This window comes from Falco punctatus, assembly GCF_963210335.1.
Source record: "Falco punctatus genome assembly, chromosome: Z".
In the NCBI taxonomy this organism is placed as follows: Eukaryota; Metazoa; Chordata; class Aves; order Falconiformes; family Falconidae; genus Falco; species Falco punctatus.
The window spans coordinates 48,248,711-48,267,251 of NC_137586.1; the positions used below are offsets into that span (position 1 = coordinate 48,248,711).

Below are 18,541 nucleotides of genomic sequence, written 5' to 3' on the forward strand. Positions count from 1 at the left end.
CCGCTCTTGACTACTTCCCAAAATATTTCATCTGCTTCTCTCACCCACAAACCCAAAGTAAGAACGCAAGTCCTGTAATAAGAGCTGTAAGATTCCCGAGCTTGTAACTAGTAGCTTCTCAAATCAAAGAAACAGGTATAACTTGTTATTTCTTCTTAAAGTTCCTCACACATCCTCAGAATAACATCTGAACTTCAAGCACATAGGGCCCTTCAGGATCCTGTCCTCCACTAGACTTCCAAAAAAAAGTATATTTACATGATTAATAATGTAATTACTATAATTACTTATATATATAAGTATATATTATGTTAGGTACTATGATATATATTAATAAATTAATATAATTACTTATATTTTAAAGAAAGAAAAAAACTCAAGTTTTAGAAAGGTCCAGACTTTAATTGACTGATGCCTTGAAAGTTTAAAGCAACCTTTAATATAAAAGGAGAAAATGTAACCAGCATGAAAGTCAGGTTATGCGTTCATTTTACTGTGGTCTTTCAGGCAAATTTAAGCACCTTACTTTATAGAGCTTTTGGAAAATTTTCCTCCCAGTGGTAAGATTCAAACTGCAGATTCATCTTGTCCACATAACTTAATTTCACCATCATGACGCTATTATCCGAAGTCCCATAAAACCCTTAAAAACAGCTTTGTTTTGTGGGTTTGTTACACCACAGCTTTCCCAGAGACCAAACAAAAAGTGGCACTACAGCCACTGCAGCCCTCCCCAAGCCTCTTGACTGTTTGCATCTCTGGCAGCTAGTGCTAATGGAGGCTAATGGGGTGACTTTGTCAGCATTGGTTTTTTTACAAGCCATTTTTTAACTGCAAAAGTCAGCGTACAGCACTGCTCCTGCCCTGGCGTGCTGTGCTACACACCCCCCATCTGGTCCTTGTTCACGCTGCTGAAGCGCTGACAGGACTAACGCCAAAAAATTTGTGGTTCTTTCAAAAGAGATCGTTAGCTTCACAGCAGTTCTTGGGGACCTTATTTTACACTGATGAAGGCAAACAGCAACCAGCAACAATCAGAGGAACAGCTACTTTGTTCATACGATAAAACAAGGTAAAACTGCCAGGATCATTCTGAATTGCTGAAATTGTGAAGTTTTACTGCACTATGTTAAATAGCTGGTTTACAAAACAAAGTCATAAAACTGATCTTTGCTATCTCCCTCTCCCATTCAACCTCTCTCACAGCAGATGCCAACTACTTTGTTGGCCACCTTTCATCAATAACAAAACCACACAATCAACTGATACAAATACGGAAACTGGAAACCTCTATTCGTTGTTTTAACCATTTATCTCTTGACAGAATAGTGAAAAGGTAAATAATCTGAACACTGTCCACTCTCAATCTGCAACTACACTTCCTCAGCTTACATTTACAACATAACTCCACCACTAAAAAGCGGCAAGTCTCAGTATACAAGTAAAATTTGCATCATGAAAAATACTTTGCCAATACAAGGGTTTGTGGTGTTTTTTTAAAAACAAAAAAAGTCCCAGCAAAATGTGCTTTGGGTAAAACAAGAGAAGCAGTGAAAGGGAACATGACTTGAACACAAGGAACATTTGCTGCTTCTTGCTACTGCTCATGGTGGCTTACCCCTGGACACCCTGGGTGGCCCAGTGGGTCCTTCGTGAAGCCTCCGTAGGAGCCTGTTTGGGTGACACCGTTCAGGGGACCAGCAGGCTAGGAGAAGAGGCCATGGGCAGGAGCCCCAGTCACCGCTGCCACCCGCTCAGCAGAGGCCTGGCTGAGCCACGCTGCAGCACTGGAACCTCTGCCCCTGGCTTCTAGCGCCTGCAAAGCTGAGGGAAAAACTAATTATAAGGTAAGGGACAGGTACAACAGCAAAGGCAGAACAGTCCATACGGAAGTGCATTAATAAACCAGGCGCCAGAAAAAGTGAGTTATGCAAGACCAGTCACATGGCATCTGATTAGCTTTAAAAAAAAAAAAGGGGGGGGGAGAGAGAAAGAAAGAAAAAAGGGAAAAGCAGACACAGCTAAATACCCAGACAGAAAACAGGGAGAGCAGCACCAACCACAAAGCAAGACACCAAAGACAGCCATGCCAGACCAGAAGTATCAGCTTACCATTCCCCAGAATTGCACCACATGTCAGTTTTCGGCCATTCAGGGGGAAAGCAGGTCTGTATCATACACATGTCCCACCACGAGATGAAACCTCCCCTTTGAATTGCTCCGAGCACAGAGAAAAGCCACCTGCATCCACAAAAACAAACCTCATCTCTCAGCTGCCCTGAAAGCCGAACCACAACCAAGAAAAGCCTGCTGCAGCAAACTTTCTAAAGGATCTACCTACCACCTCCAGGCCAAATGCTGCCCTCCTGCCTGCACCTGTCCTGTGCTCTGCATCCTGATCTGTGGCTACCGTCTACTCAGTCACCACATTTTTCAGAAAAAATACACCCTTCTCAACAAAAGTGGCCTTCCTCAAGAGGCGCATCTGATTCTTTGTCTGTGCCATGGTCTCACTTACTGTAAAAACCTTTGCCATTCCACACTCTACATCATCTGTTCTTATTTTGTCTGCTGCCTGCTCATCTTCCCAGATATAATTCACACAATTTTTCATAGTTGAACAGGAAAAATTTCAAGACATCAAGCCACAGACGATACTACATGCCTAGCCACTACAAAACATGGCAAAGTGACAAAGGTTCATTTCTCTCAATCCACTAGTTTTAGTGTGACAATTTTGATCTTTCTTTCCTGACCATATTCAACAAAAAAAAAACCCTCTAAGAATTAACAGGTTTACTTAGACCTTGATCAAAGTAATGAAACATTCCAACAGATTTAAAAACAAAACAAACAAAAACAATTTATTAGTTGAACATAAGGCAAGTTTCTACTTAAATTCTCAGCCTCTCAAAATGCTTACAGATTGCCCTCCTTGTTTTCTGTTTCTTAATTGACAAAGCATCAATGTCAATAAAATTTAACAGCATCCTTTCACTATTTAATAGATTCTGGTTATTAAGGAAAAGACAACTTTTGGAAGCATAAAAGATTATTCTGATGTCTCCTAAAAAAGTAGATTATATTCTTTGTTTGCCTTTTGTTTTGCATGTATTTGCAAACAACACCATACTGATTTTGGGTATGTGTGGAGCGAGTTCTGCAAGCAAGCTTCTGTGACACTGATCATCAAGGTATAGTTCAATTTCCAAAGTGCAAAACCAGAAAAAATGTTATGTAACAATACCCTAAGTCGAAAGCATCAGCATAATTTAAAACCAATAACCAGAAAACCCAGTAATACATTTTAAAGCACAATGACAACTGAGATCTCTCCCTGTTGCACCCCACCCTCCACCCTGGAGTATGGCTGTTCCTTTGAAAAAAAATACTCAACTGCCAGTTACTTATATAAACACAGATTATTCTGTGTACACTAATACAGATTACTTTAAAGTCTGATGTCTTCAAAATATCTTTCAAGATTCAAACTAGAGTTTTGCACACTCACAGTGTAAACAAAGCAGCTGCCTGTTCAGCTACAATTTACACAATACAAGCATCAAAGGGGGAGGGGGTGTTACTACTTTACATTTAAGCTGTATGGCAATAAAAAACATGAAGTATCTATATACAATGTACCGACAAAAAAAAGACAGTTATGCAGTCGATCGAATCAGAATCTGGCCTTGCTGTTCACAGGGTCTACATGTACACATGTGTTTGTGCCCAAGTGCTCTCAAACTGGACCAAGGCTATTACAGAAATTAAGAAGAAAGCAAACCCTCTGCAACGTACACATAAACGTAAGATCATTTACAGTTAATCTCCACATAGGCAATTTGACTCACAGTCAGTTTAAGAAGTCTCAATCTGCTAAGTAATTCAAACAGTTTCACTGTTAGTTGTGATGTAATGAAATCGGTCAGTCAACAGTGATAACACTATATAAACCTCTTTCATTTGGCACTTAAATTACAGACTTTTACAAATCAAGACAATTACTTTCTCTACTACCAGATTATTCCCTACTGTGACAACTAATTTACTTGATAAAGAATTTTTAAATGAACTTTCAATTTATGCTGCCTTACAAAATATCTGAAAAAGTTAATTTCTTATCTGCAACCCAAGGTGCACAGCTGTTTCTGCAGCTTCACAAAGACCACAGCAAAAGGTTGCCTTGAGCAGTTGGCAGTGGCCTGAATTTTTTCATCAAGTAATGAGTCTGCCACAAAAATAATGACTGCATGGCAGCAGCATGGATATAAATCCTTTTGCTGCTTAAAACTAGATTTCGGATCAATATTTATAAACAAAACCAAAACACAAAACTCAATAGTATCTGAAAAGTAGCAAGAATAAAAAGCATTATGCTGGTCTAACTACCTATACAGCAGAATGCAAATCAGTGTTAAGTTGTTCTCTATTTAAGCGAGTGTAAAAATAAGAATACAAAACAGAGAACATTTAGCTCTGTGCAGTCAGCCACAAGCACAAAATGCTTCAGTACGCAAGTGGTGAAAGCTTTCCAAAAAGAGGCAAATACTGAGAAGCAGCAAAATAAATGCTACATGTTTTTGCAAGCATCTCTTCTCTCTCCAACCCTACTCACCCTTTCCTCCCCTAAGGCTTCAGTTCTTGGTTCACATCTCTCCAGCTGAAAATAATTGCCTGCCTCCAAGAGACATCTCAGATAGTGTCACTCCTTAATCAACCGAAGGACAGCTGAGTGATGTGAGGCATTTCCACCTTCTCCCTGGAGGAATCGCACTGTCTCCACAAGGCACTACTGCAACATCAAAAACTAAAATGACTTTAAATGTGGTGCTCTACCCTAATGAGAGGAACCACAGTCCAGTAAGGCTGCCATCCAAAAATCTACTCCACGGTGTTATACCAGCTGCCGATCAGAGCTTAAGCTTATCGACACAGCTAACGCCAAGGATCAATCAATGCGGCCTGCATACAAACCTCAGGGAAAAAAACCATTTGTAGAAGTGAACTCACAACACGTGTGGTATACCCAGATACATATATGCAAGCAATAATCAATAGTGTTATGTTTAAATTTTTATCAATGCGTGAACATGGTAACAAGCAGCAGTATATCTGCAAGCTCCTGTGCCCTGGCAGAGGAAGGACACCAGTATAATTACACTAAATTTACAAAAATGGGATGAATTTGCCTCTTTGCAAAAATACCTTCAAAAAAAAGTTATCTATTTCTCAGCAAATTGGAGAGATGGAGAGAAAAAACATGCTTGTAGGCTTTGCTAATAGACACACAAGGAGTATACCAAGATAGAAATGTATGAGTTGGGATATTACAAATTTTAGCTTTTATATGATCACTAACACGTGCTGCAGTTCAACCCTGGAATGAAACACCAGCACCTAGAAGTTGCACAGGTGTGCTTTTCAAAACAAGTCAGCTTCCCTTCCCCATATGGTTACTTGAAAAAGAAAATCTAGACATGATCCTCACCATCCTCAAAGAGCCACCAAAATTATCTTTTCTGTGAGGAGACTTAAATCCCCTCATTGTTTCTTTTATCCAGTTCTCCATCATTCCCAGCTCTGCCCCCTTGCTAGTTACCCGCTTTTGAAGTCTGACACTGAGCTACACAGCTAAGACCTGTGCTGACACTCATACTCCCTGCCCCATGCTCATTTCCTTTTGCAGCTCATTCAGTGAACGGCTGCCAGCCCGTGCATCTGGGATCCACATTTGCAGCAAGACTCACGGGAAACCATTTTCAGATACAACAGCCAAAGGCACAGCTCAGTGACTGGATGCAGAAGGACCACACAAGTTACCTCCAACCTGCTCTTCCAAATTCTGCTTCTCCTCCTTCCATGAGGTTCACTTTCTACTTGTTTCAAACTTCTCAAGGAAGGGACTGTGTCTTCCACAGGTACTTATATACCGTAAACTCTAGCCCACCAAAGCTCCGCTTGGGGCCTTCAAATGCCACCACTTGAGTCTAGCATCTTCAGATTTTTGCAGGAAATGGAAATCATTAACTGAGAAAGTGCCAAGCACTCTCCTTTCTCAACCCTCAAGTCTCTCCTCTCCACGCAAAAGGAAATACCTAATTTGGTTATATTAGACAGCATTTCATTGTTGGGATGAAAGTTTCAGCAGTTTCATAATCTCCTCCATAACACCTCAAAGATTCCATTAGATCTCAGCTTGCTTTCTTCTCCGTGTCCTGAAGGTTTTAAAAAGCTCACATTTTCATCAGCTATGGAAGACTAAACTGCCTTTGGTCCATCCCACATCAGTCACACAGAAATCTTTAAAGCTCTTCAAACAAATTTTGAAAAACAAGTGCACTTAGGTATTAAAACTAAGCAAGGACTTTTGAAAATGGAGAAATGGGAGACACAAGTAAGAAGTGCTTTATATGCTTAAAGCAATCATAGGCATGTTAAGAAACTTAAGCAGTGGAGGAAACACGGCACCAATATAAGTAGATACAGAAAGCCTGACTACAAGTAAGGTTTGCTGCATGCTTAAAACATCCAAGTCAAGAAGCAAGTAAACTGCGTTATTCCAGTAAGCAGAGCCAAGACGGGGAAGGGGAAGCGCTACAGAAAAGCGCACGTTTTTAACAGTTTCCTGTTCACACTAGAACACTTCCTTGATTAATCCATGTATTCCTGGATGATGTGTGTCTACATGACCCCTGCATACAAAGACAGCCATTACACAACACACACTAAAGCTTACATGTTTTCAACTCTGCAGATGGCCACAACAAGAAGCATAAAGCTTCACTGCTGAACTTCACTGCTATCAAAGTTTCCTCCCCTTTACCACCTTCAGAGCTAGGCTGTTCCACACACCTCATGAGATGTCAAAGCCTCATTAGCTGACCTCAGGCTCTGGACCAGACTGCTCTGTCCTCCTGCCACAAAAGCTGAGTAGGGGGTTACAGCCAAAGTCCAGAAGCATGCCACAGCACCGAACTCTCTGCTGTTCCAGTGAACTCCCAATTTCCGCCGGCCACAAAGCCTGCTCCCAAAACAAGCACGAGTATTTTATTTCTATGGCTGAAAGCCGGGCTAACGAGACAGAGTCGCTGCTGAAGTTTGCATTTTGCTGTTCATTTTATGAAAGCTAACAGCTTTCACCCTCCCACTCCCTGCCTCTGCCACAAACCCAAGTACTGAAAGTAGTAACATAAATAAATACTAGGTTTTTAAGGATTGTTGCACAAGCTCTTCTGGGGCTCTGTTGTGATTTGTAAGGTCAATCATTACCCTGCTGCTGCTGTGCTGGATATCGCATGCCCTGCCTCTTATTCTATGCACTTAACCCTTTGGCACATGTCCCATTGTTGGTTCAGCATGATGAGTCTGGAAAATCTGTGCCAGTGTGGCTCTCTGTAGCAAATCATTTGCAAGGAGAACAGACGGCCATGTGTATGTACACTTGTACATGACAGCGTTAGGAATTTCAGGCAACCAAAAAGCAAACTCCATGTACAATTCTTCTTTGTCCTAGGTGTTAGAAATGCTACACATATAACCTAGTTCACAGAGCCTACATATACAGGTCACTAAAAATTAACTAAAACAGCAACTCTGCTCTACTCACGTAAGTTTGCTAAGCAGTTTGATATTTTTGAAAGTATCAACTACGTTTTTTATCAACTGCTTTGAAGTAAAGGCAATGGAATGTCAAGAATTAAAACTGTATTTAGCTACAGCTTTTCTCTTTGAGCGAAAAGAAATAATCATCCAGTTTTGTTACACTTTTTGCCTTCACATTCCTATACTCAGGATGATTCAGGGAACAATAAAAGTTGCTTGTTCCAGTACAGGCAGTACCCACCTGACGTTGTTCTGGCTCACAACAGCACAAATAGTTCCATCAGTACATTTTCAAAAAATGACTTGCTGAAATGAACAGTGGCTCAAAACTCTGTATTTTTCCTCTTTGAATGCTGAAATCAATAGGCATCATTATTGTCAGTGTAACTTTGTTTTTTCTTGCTTCCCACAAGAATCTTAACAAATGCCAACATTAGACAGTACAGCCTATAAAATGTTTATGGCTTTACTGTCAACATTTCATTAATTTTAACCCTAACCAAAGGTTCCTCTGTCTGTGAATGGAAGGCACACTCACAAGTGGCAATGCATAAAGAAAACAGTACTACCATCTTGCCTGGATAACTAAATATAGCATCTCAATATTAAAAGCACATTTATAATTTTAAAGTGCTAAAGTCTTAAAACTCAAGGCTTGAACATATTGAACCCACATAACCACAACAGATTTTCAATACTGCAGGAAGTGTCTCAAAATAGCCTACTGAAGTTATCTGATCACATCTGAAGAACTTCTGAAGTAACTGTGGCAATCGCAACCCTACATGGACATCTAAACAACCATTTTCACGGTGCTACTAGCTGTAATGAAAGTACTAGATTAAAATCTATGCTGCTCTTTTTAGTAGAACCATGAAAACATTTTTCAGAAGCCAACATATAAAAGTACACATTCAGAACAAAGGCTACAATATTATCTCCTATGTACATATCTATTCCAGCTAAGCGTTATCCAGGCAGACACTTCGGGACCTGAATGAACTGATCACCAAGACTCCCCAGCATCATGGTCTGAATGCTCAAGTTCAGAGCTGCTGCAGCACCTTTCCAACTGGAAGCATGAGTTCAGATCATCAGGGTCTGTCCCACATTTTATGTACGCATTTTCAAACTTCAATATGTGCTTTCAAGATCCTTAATTTCTGACAACTCAGTTCCTCACCTCTACACATCTCTATCAGTCCTTTAGGAACTTTCAAACACTACTATTTATCTGGAGCCTGCTCATTGTTATTCTCTCAGTGATGACACTGGACATAAAGCCTCACAAAGCTCCTAAACAAGTTTTGAAGACCCTAAAATAGCAGTTAAAATTTTAGATGCAAGTGATACAGAAGTAAGGTAGTAATTAAGGTTTTCTTTCCTCAAGCACTGACCCAATCCACTCTCTGCACTGCACAACAGGTATGGGAGCACTCTCAAGCCCCATCACAGAAGCTGATGAAGACCTCACAGCTTTTCCTCTCTGCTGAATAACCACTAGAACAAAACCACCTTAGAAAAGGGGTTTGTGATTGTGGCACTTTACTGAGAGTGCTCACCCATCAGAACACAAATGACCACCCTCTTCATAGATGTAACTGGATACACTTCCATGATGTCTTGCATACAGGTGGTAAGGCAATTTGATGCAATAGCTGCTTCAGCCTTAAAACGCAGTTGTTCAACTCTGGTTAAAAACAAAAGTTGCCAAAAAAAACATCTCATTGGGGGTGGGAGGAGGAGGCAAACCCCACCTTGACAATTCATGAAAACAGTGGGAAATGCTGTAACTATGCTAAGGAGTCCATCTGACGTACAGTCCCAACATCAGGATGACCTCTCTGTGCTGCTGCTTTTCAAAAGCGTATTTAGGTCCCAAGCAAGTTATTTCTCTTATTTCACAGGGTAGCCAGAAGTACTTGCTCATATTACAACAGCTACTGAAAACCATTCCTAACCCAAAATCGCATGGATTAGTAACAGCATCAATACCCACAGCTAGCCTGGATGAAAAAAAAAAAAGGTATTTCACAATGCCTTTTAATTTTTCCTCCAAGTTTGCTTTTTCTTTTCTTTTAGAATGGAGGACATCCTTATAAATATCCCAGTATTATGAACTTTCCAGACATACTTACATCATTGTTATGAACTTTCCACAGTAACCAACTAGGTCTTTTAGTACTAAAACTTTCTGGAGGAATGTTAAGGGTTTGTACAAGAGCAGTATGAAGGGCCCTTCATGGTCCCAGCAGAAGCAGCACGTAAGGCCACTAATAACCATAGAGTGTGCTCAGCCTTAGAAACTCAGATGGAACAATACACCTGCAGCAGTAAAATACCCCGTTTTGGCAACCATAGCCAGGCCTGTCCGTTCAAACTACCAATCACAAGCCATTAGGCTTAGCAGTTATCTATACATCTCTTCCTTCTGAAAGAAAAGTGATGGTGAAATGCTGGAGAAATTCAACAGGCAGCCCCAGTAAAGCAGCCCCTTTACCTTTGTCATGTTCTCTCACAGAGTCAGTCATGGCCAGCCACTTCCGCCCTTACCTGCAGTTAATACTGATTAGTCCAAAGCAAAACCAGGTTTCAGCTGCCTGAACTGAAGGCATGGAATAGAATACAGCTTTATTTCATTCCTCTTCAAAGCTCCCACTGCATTAGTCCTGACAGTACAGTTCATCTTTTGGTAGCATTAACACAAAACCCACTAGTAAATTCAGTATTTTTCCATCTCCACAAGAAGGATTCAAAAACAGTGGCAGATGGCAAGAAAAAAAAAAGGCAGAATTAAAACCCCTGGAAAAATCAGTTAATTTTCTTCCAAAATCCCATTGCTTTTCAGCAGTAAGAAATTCCCAGGAATTGCACCATGCCACACCTGAGCCTCAGACATGAGAAAACCTGACCTAAACAGAGAACACTACTTTCACAGCACTGCTGCCTGGCCACCATAGCATGGAGTAATATACTTCCGAGAACACACAGGCGGGGTAGAAAAGGGAGAGATGGGAAGATGCACCAAGCATAAACATGCCCTTCCACACAGCCTTTGCAAGCCAACAGCAAGCCTCACTTTCTGCAGAAACAGCTTGCTCTCCCCACTAGCATAAGGCTTTTGTTTATTAGCCACTATACTGCTTAAGAGGCTATAATTTTGGGTGTATCTCATGTAAGTTTTATTCAACAGAGAATTAGGGGTCTCGTCTCTTCTCAGAGACGAAAATCTCCTTGCATAATAGACTTCAAGTATAATTTTGGTACAAGATATACTAATGTAAATAAATTGCAACAAGATTGGTGGAGTGATGTCAGCACAGCTATGATCAAAGTCAGATAGCCATCTCTAGAACATTGCATTTGCCCCAAAATGTCATCTCTAAGTCTACCAAATGGGGAAAGGACAGCTGCATTCCTTATAAAACCTCCACGCTCCAAGGAACGTAAATAAGGTATATTGTTATAATGAAAGACCTAGTTAAAGCTTTATATTTGTAACATTTAAAAGGTTTTCTCCTCCTTTTTGTATCCTTAATCAAAGGTTATAAATGTGTAAGTGATGGCAGTTGCCATGGAAATATGCAGGCCCAGATCTCTCTGTGGGAACCTCAAAGCTCCCTTCACCATGGAGCACCATGTAATGACAGGGTCACGTTAACACCTTTGACTCCCAAAGCCCATTTACTGCATAAGAAATTAGCACAGCCGACTCCATTCACCTTCCACAAACATTAACTACTCCTGCTCAAACGATTCTCTGCTGCAGTCGCCCCTTCCCCTGGATACGCTCCAGACCTATTTCAGCACCATCCTTCATACTGCGTCAAATTGATCTTCAATGTGTACAGCCTCCTCAGCAAACACTAAGCAGAAACCAGCGAGTGCAAAGGCCATCAAGATGTTTCACCTGATCAAAAGCATCATTTAATAGTCTGTTGAGAAATTTCTTTTTTCCAAAGCAACTGACATAATAAATCTGAGCCCTATTCCAGAAGGTTATGAAGAAAAACAGAGGCAGACATGCAGCAACAGGAACTGAACTCTCATAAAAGCCAACAATTAAATTAGAGAACAGAAGAGAGGTTCTGAATAATGGCTACTTTTTCCCTGGTGGCTGTAAGTACCAAAGCAGAAAAAAGAAGTTCTTAAAAACCTCAGTGGAATTTCTGAATGTCAGCATGTACCATTTGATGCCAATCAAATTTATGCACATAGGAGGCCTGTTTCAGGCCAGATGCAAGCAGATCCCCTTCAAAAAAACACGCACACCACACACACACAAAATGCAAACAACAAAATAACCCACCAAAACCAGTTCCAAATAGGCAAATTCAACCTTTTGAGAATGTCTCCCTATCAGCATCTTAGAATTCTACCAGCAAATACAAATACATACATTTAATTTACACAGCCATATGTTTTTGTATAAAAGACTCTTCACACATCCTCTGTCATTGGAATAATAAATCTCTTAGACACATCTAAGAAGAGATTCAAGACAGACTTAACAATCACTTCACTTATTTGTATATTTGAAGACAAAACAATTTCAGTAGTATCCACCCTCACTGAAGATAGCTAGTCAAGTATTTTAAACAATTAATATGCGGTGAATGTGTAAATACGGGTCATTTTGTGGTTTGGTTGGGGTTTTTTAATACTTCAGGGAAACAGAATTGCACAGGGAGGAAGACTGTTAAGCCTACAAAAAGGTCTGTTTTACAGGTTTATCACAGAATCCCTCAGAACCGATTCCTGTGCAAATGAAGTGAAATGAAAATGCCATCATATGTCTCACTTACCTAGCAGATAATCAAGATGACCTTTCAAGGCAGTTTATCAGTTTCACTGACACAATAGAAATGTAGTCATATTCAACTGTATTTCAATAGGGCCAAGCATCTAAACATGTAACTACAGATTTTTAACAATCCCAGTAATTTCAAGAAAAAAGCCATTCTCTCATCCAAGACTAGATTTTAACAGGAAAAAAAAAATTAATTCTTACCCCTTAGCAAAAGACAGGTACTTTTTAGTGGCTTTGCAGGTTTTTTTTGGTTGTTTTGGGTTCTTTCTTGCAGGGGGTGGGAATATTAGTTTCATTAAAGTTATTTTCCTTACACCTACAGTTCCAACAGACTAATGGACCCTTCAGGCAGGGTACGTCTACAGCCAAATACAGAAGGGGATCTGTGTGGGTATACATATGCATGTCTAGCAAATCCTTAGTAATTATGCAATTGCTGACTAGAAACAGGAACCATAATTTCTTGCCTCTGGCTATTTTACACACTTTTTGCTAAGAGAAACAACAGAGATGGGGGAGAGAAAAAAAGCTTTGAGTACAGCATTGCTCCAGCAGACTCTATATACAAAATGATAAATTAAAACATTACTTCCCTGTTAATACTGAAATTTTTTTGCTTGTTGTTTTTTTTTTTTTTTTTTTTTTTTTTTTTAAGAGAGGTCAGGACAGTATGCTTGTGTAAAGCCCCTGTCCTATGGGTAAACCTCAGCAGGCATATCCTCCGTCTCAGCTGTGCTCCACCCACACAAACCTGCTAACAAGGTCAGGGCCCTGGTTATTAGCTTCTGTGTGCAGAACACTCCTCCGTTTCTAAATGCTTTGCAAACAGTTCTTACCATACTCAAATTAAGTACAGATTTGCACACAGAAGTATCTCATGGCCCACACTCCAATGTCTGGCAAGAACTACAGAACCTACCAAGAATATCCAACATGGGGCATACAGAAAAGGATAAGTATTTTATTAGATTAGGTTGGGAAAAGAGCGTTTGTCCAAAAGCCTGTCTATATTGCCATGACCTTCCCAATTATATCAGTTGGTCCAATGAACAGTATAGCCTCTTTCCACAAACACTGTCTTCCTTACATCCTCAGGTGAGTGACAGGAATCTCATCTGGTTTCACTGAAGATGCACGTGTTCTGTTTGAATTAATACCTGGGATTTTATTTCTTAAATGTGATTTAATAAAAGTCTTCTGAATAAATGCAAACACTGCTGGATGAGGTAAAAGCACAGAGAAGGTTAACCGTGAAATAGCATAGCAATATACCTTCTTACAAGTTACTGTAACTCTGGCCAACAAACCAGTGTTACTCACCTGCATGTGATAGTCCCAAACACAAAGCACAGAGAGTTTATTCTTTCCTACTGTCACAAAGGACACTTACAAATCAGGAAGGTACAATAATGCATTTTACAAAGATAAATTACCAAATCTAGTGTGTCCTCACACCAACTTTGACCAGCCTGTATTATGCTCAACAATGCAAGAGACAGCTAGCTCCTTCTGAGGCATTTCAAACTTGCGAGTAACAAACCTAAGCAAAGCCAAGCACAACCTCAACGACCTGATTTAAGACAAATTCATGGCACGTTTTGTTTAAAAAAAAAAGTCTGTATCTTTCCGGTCTCCCCAGAACACATCAAGTTTACACAGAGAGACCTCAAACATAAATCCAAGAACTTTCACCTCTCTAGGTTTCTTCCCTACACCCTGCACTGTTTTTCCAGTAACAAGCCATGATAATACATTATCTTTCAGAGAAAATGAGAACAAAGACATTCTTCCAAAAAAAAAAAGCATCCACTTTTCTCTGCATCTCTTTGTATATACAATGACAAAGTTCATAGAGCATCATTTGTTTATTAAAAAAAACAACAAAAAACAAGCACAACTGAGCACATGCATATAAAACCCAATCATTTGGGGCAAGAATTCCTGCTTTATATTGGGAGGACGAAGAACAGCAGAAACACAGTTAAAGCCTGCCCTTGAAAACTACTCTTGAACAAAGCAAGAGCTATAATCACGTTTCATGCATTTTTCCCCCCCCACCTTCTTCCCCCTCCCCTCCCTGCCATTTGCAATGCATGCAAAGCTGTCTGGACCTAGCAGGCCATATTCAAACACGGGGACACCAGCCTGCCCACTCTGTCTGACCTTGCTGCAGTCCCATCAGACCTGCTTCTGCTTCCAGACTGGTCTCTCTGTTGCATAGTGGCAAAGGACTAACAAAGTTTGCAGAAGTTCCTACTCTCCTGCCTGCTTTCCCAGCAGAAAGGCCTGCCTCCATAAACTTTCCCCTGCTTTGCATATCCTCTTCTGTCTCCCAGCTCAGCTGAGTAATCAGATGCACTAAGGACATCAGGATTTCCCAGCCTGCTAATTCCATACATCTCCTAGTCACTTCCGTATCAGTGCCCTAGCACCTACACATCTGCTCAGCATGCACAACCCTGCACGGGGACACACACAAATCAAGCTCTTCACAACGCATGACCGCTTGTTTTCCTCTCAAGCCCATGCCACAGCACAGCACCAAAACCACTCTTCAGAAAGAAGGAACCTGCCTGTCCTTGCAATGAGGCCAACAGGTACTAATTTTGCAGCACAGTGTTCAATCCTCTTTGGCCTGCCTCATATATAGGCTAATACTATTTTTTTTAAGAGGATTAATGCAGAAAATGCCTGCTGGATTATGAGTTCCCTGCTGTACATGAACAGAGAGAAAAAGAAAGAGATGGAAAAGGAAGGAAAGACAGGAAAATGGGTATTATTTCTACATTACCATCAAACTTGTTCTAAACTTGATACAGGGGCTTCAATTAACTTTATTGTCCTTAGAAAAGTTCCTTATCTGCTCACATCTATACTCCAAGCTTCTATTGATTTGCCATCTGTTTTGTTTCCCCCTCCAGCAGCGTAAGAACATATTCTTGAGTAAAGGCTGCTGTTTGGTGCTTTAAAACACTAGTCAAAAAATCTCAGACTCACAGTATTACAAACATGCATGCCTCCTCATTCAAAAGAGCCTTTTTTTTTCTTCTTCACTCCATCATAACAAAAAAAAAAAGCACCAACACTACCAACATAAGTGTTTCCTTATTTACTCATGCCATTTTCAGAAACGTGCTCACATACCCAGAAGCTTCCTGCAGCACAGCTTAGTGTGAGCAGGAGGAGACAGAGCAGCTCCTGGACACCCCAGTTAGTTGAAGTGGAACACAACACCCTTGTTAACAGGCATTAGCCTCCCCTGCAGCAAAGGCAGGCAGCAGAGGCACCTCTGGAAAGCTGAGCAGCTCTTTGCATTCCTGAAACTTTAAAGGTAGATAAAAGAGAAAACATAAAAGCTTTTTTGGACAGAATGCAATAAAATGCAAGACCTTGTTAATCCAGTTCTGGACAGCAAGACCTATTACGTCCCCATCCAAGATGATGGCACACATTAGCCTGAAATACTAGGTGCTTTGTAAATGGAATAGTTGTGGGAATAGGAAAAGTAATTTCTTTCCTTTCATTAACTCATCCAAGAAACAAAGCCAAAACGCTCATATCAGAAGGAAAACAATTAAAACAGCTTCCACTCAGCCTGTATGGCTACATCAATGCACAGGTAAATTAACTCTGAACAGCAGCTGCAGCAGCATTCTTTTGGCATTCACAGGCTCCTCTTGGCACACAACCAGTTGCCAACTGGTTACTGAAAAGCAACTCTGCAGCCACTTCACCTTCCCAAAACTCAAACCCCAGTAAAATAAGTGGGACCTTCCTCTTTCTTTTCCATACACTTCCACCTACCTACCAAGACACTCAAGCACAGAACCATGCAAAGCCAGATGAAGGCGGCCTTATAAAATACTGCTTTATCATCAGAGAAATGACCAGTAAGATGGGAGGAGGGGGAAAGCTTCAGGGAAACAAAAACAAATAAAACAGCCAAAAGCACTGCCCCAGCTCCTTTATTATACAACCTCACAACTGGGCACGCTTTCTTCAGCTAACTAAACATGGCATACAGCAGCTGAGTATTAGACAAAACAAAGAACACCTCAAAACTGTTTAGTATTACCGCAATAATGAGAATCTGAATGCTCATTTTAAAATTTCCACTGCGGTATTTTATATACAGGTATAAAAAAAAGGAACCTTTAAAGGACAACTCAGGGAAAGTCCGTGACCTGCTCTGCTTCTTTTTGTTGTCACCTTTAAATCTCCATCCTTATTGTCACATGCCACCTGGAATATATTACCATTCTGTGCATTCTTTGTAAAGTAAAACACTGTGAAAAACCCTCAGTCACGTCTACAAGTAATTAAACATCAGTTTAGTGGGAAGCATAGTAGATCAGTGTCCATTCATGGTCACATACCTTCAGAAACTACTTTGCAACTCATTTAAATCATAGAACATAAATATTTACCAGATCCAATACCTGGAAGCACCGAAGGCTTACAAGAAATGTTAGTCAGCCTTGGCAACTACACCCTTCCTTCTCTGTCACTACTCATTTCAAGTTACTATTGCACAGCAAAAAACTGGATAAACAGTCACATCCCTGAACATTTGTGGGAAATACTTTATTTTCTTATCTGCAAAAGTCCTATTGCAACAATTGTGGCTTGAGATTCCAATTTTCCTGGAGAAAATCAAAATAAAATTAAAAAAAGCCAGATCTGAGGAGTTCAGAGATAACATAAAATCTTGGAGCATATTTAACACAGTTATTGCCACCAATTTAAATAGGAGTCCCGCTGTGGAAAGCCATCCTTAGAATCAGTGAGGCACAACCATCTACCAACTTATCCAATGCCTTTTGCAAACTAGCTGGCACATGCAAATATTAGATCTAACACTAGCAGCCCAGATCAAGAATAAATTTTGGTATGACTGAAAGAGACCCCCACTCATTTCACTGCATGAAAACATCTAAAGTGACGCATTTTAACATCAAAGTGTTCATTCAACATGCACCTCCTAAGATGGCTGGGGGAGAGCATGCAGCAGAGCAAGCACAGTGCAGACTCCAACTCCAGCCAAGTGGCCATGGGCAGTTCAAAGATCCTCTTGAGAGGTCTCCAGCTCCTCCCCAGTAAGAAGTTGCACAAGGCGGGTCACTCTTGTGGGAGACAGACCCACAAGGGCAGCAGCAGGGCATCCAGACCATCTCTCCTTCTTGCAGGACCTCTAAGTCGTATAAAGCCTCACACTTTTGGCAGGGCACAGCTGTACCCATGCGAGCAGGTTAACAAAAGGTTATCAAGTGTTTAATGTAATAGCTATTTATACTGGGGAAGGAGAGGGTACCAAAGTATAACAGCAGCAGAGGGAGGGTAACACAGCACATTAAACAAAAGTCTCCAGGCACAAATGTACTGATAGTATCCATACAAATCTATGAGAGAGTCTTACAGTTTTTAAATAAATCCACTCACATCAAGTGCTTCACTCACTGTGGGAGAAGCTGCTGTCCTCCTCACCAGCTACCACAGGTTTTGTTTCTTAAAGGAAGAGGTGGGGCGGGGGGGGGTAAGGGGTGGGTGAAGACAACAGCTATAGACCTGTTTTGGTAGGTATGAATGCAAGCTGCTTTTGTCAGCAGATTGTTGCAACCCCCGACCATCACAAAGTACAAAGAGTAATTGCTTCGAGGGGGTGGCGGTGTGTGTGAATTATTTCTTCCCTAAACCAAGAAATCCCAGTAGAGACAGACTTCATCTGTCAATCCAGCTCCACATTTACAAAGCTTTCTGGTTTTTTTCCTTGACGAACAGACATAGAAACCTATTCCCTTGCCACTCATTTGCTTTCAGTGAAGAGCTGCCTACATCTTACCTCTGCCACCTGAAGGAATTTTAAGTGCCCATCCCAGACAGCACACTGTATCCACAGCTTCTCTGCACAGCAGAGAAGACTGAATACACGTGTTTTGCTCCCACCCCACCCCCAGCTACTCAATTCTCTTACACTGCCCTTTTCTAAAGGAGTCTGTAAATAATACCCCACTCCTGCACAGCCCCTGCATACACCATCCCCACAGCCACACAGTTTCCTTTAGGTGCATTTGTGTCACTGCCTAAGCTCGCACACTTTCTAATAAAAGAAGTCATTAAACAGTTCTCAAA

At 40.8% G+C, this 18,541-nt stretch overlaps 1 protein-coding gene across 5 annotated transcripts in view; it reads right to left on the minus strand.

The window, feature by feature from the left end:
- The window catches only part of SEMA4D (semaphorin 4D), a 112,286-nt gene that overhangs the window by 79,231 nt on the left and 14,514 nt on the right, over positions 1-18,541 (minus strand). Inside the window, exon 1 of one of the 5 annotated variants that reach the window (XM_080373032.1) lies at positions 14,576-18,292. The exons of the other annotated variants lie outside the window; for them this stretch is intronic. The gene's annotated coding sequence lies outside the window, so the exon portion shown is untranslated. Of the gene's footprint in view, positions 1-14,575; positions 18,293-18,541 lie in introns of those variants that run through there. 5 annotated transcript variants of the gene reach the window in all.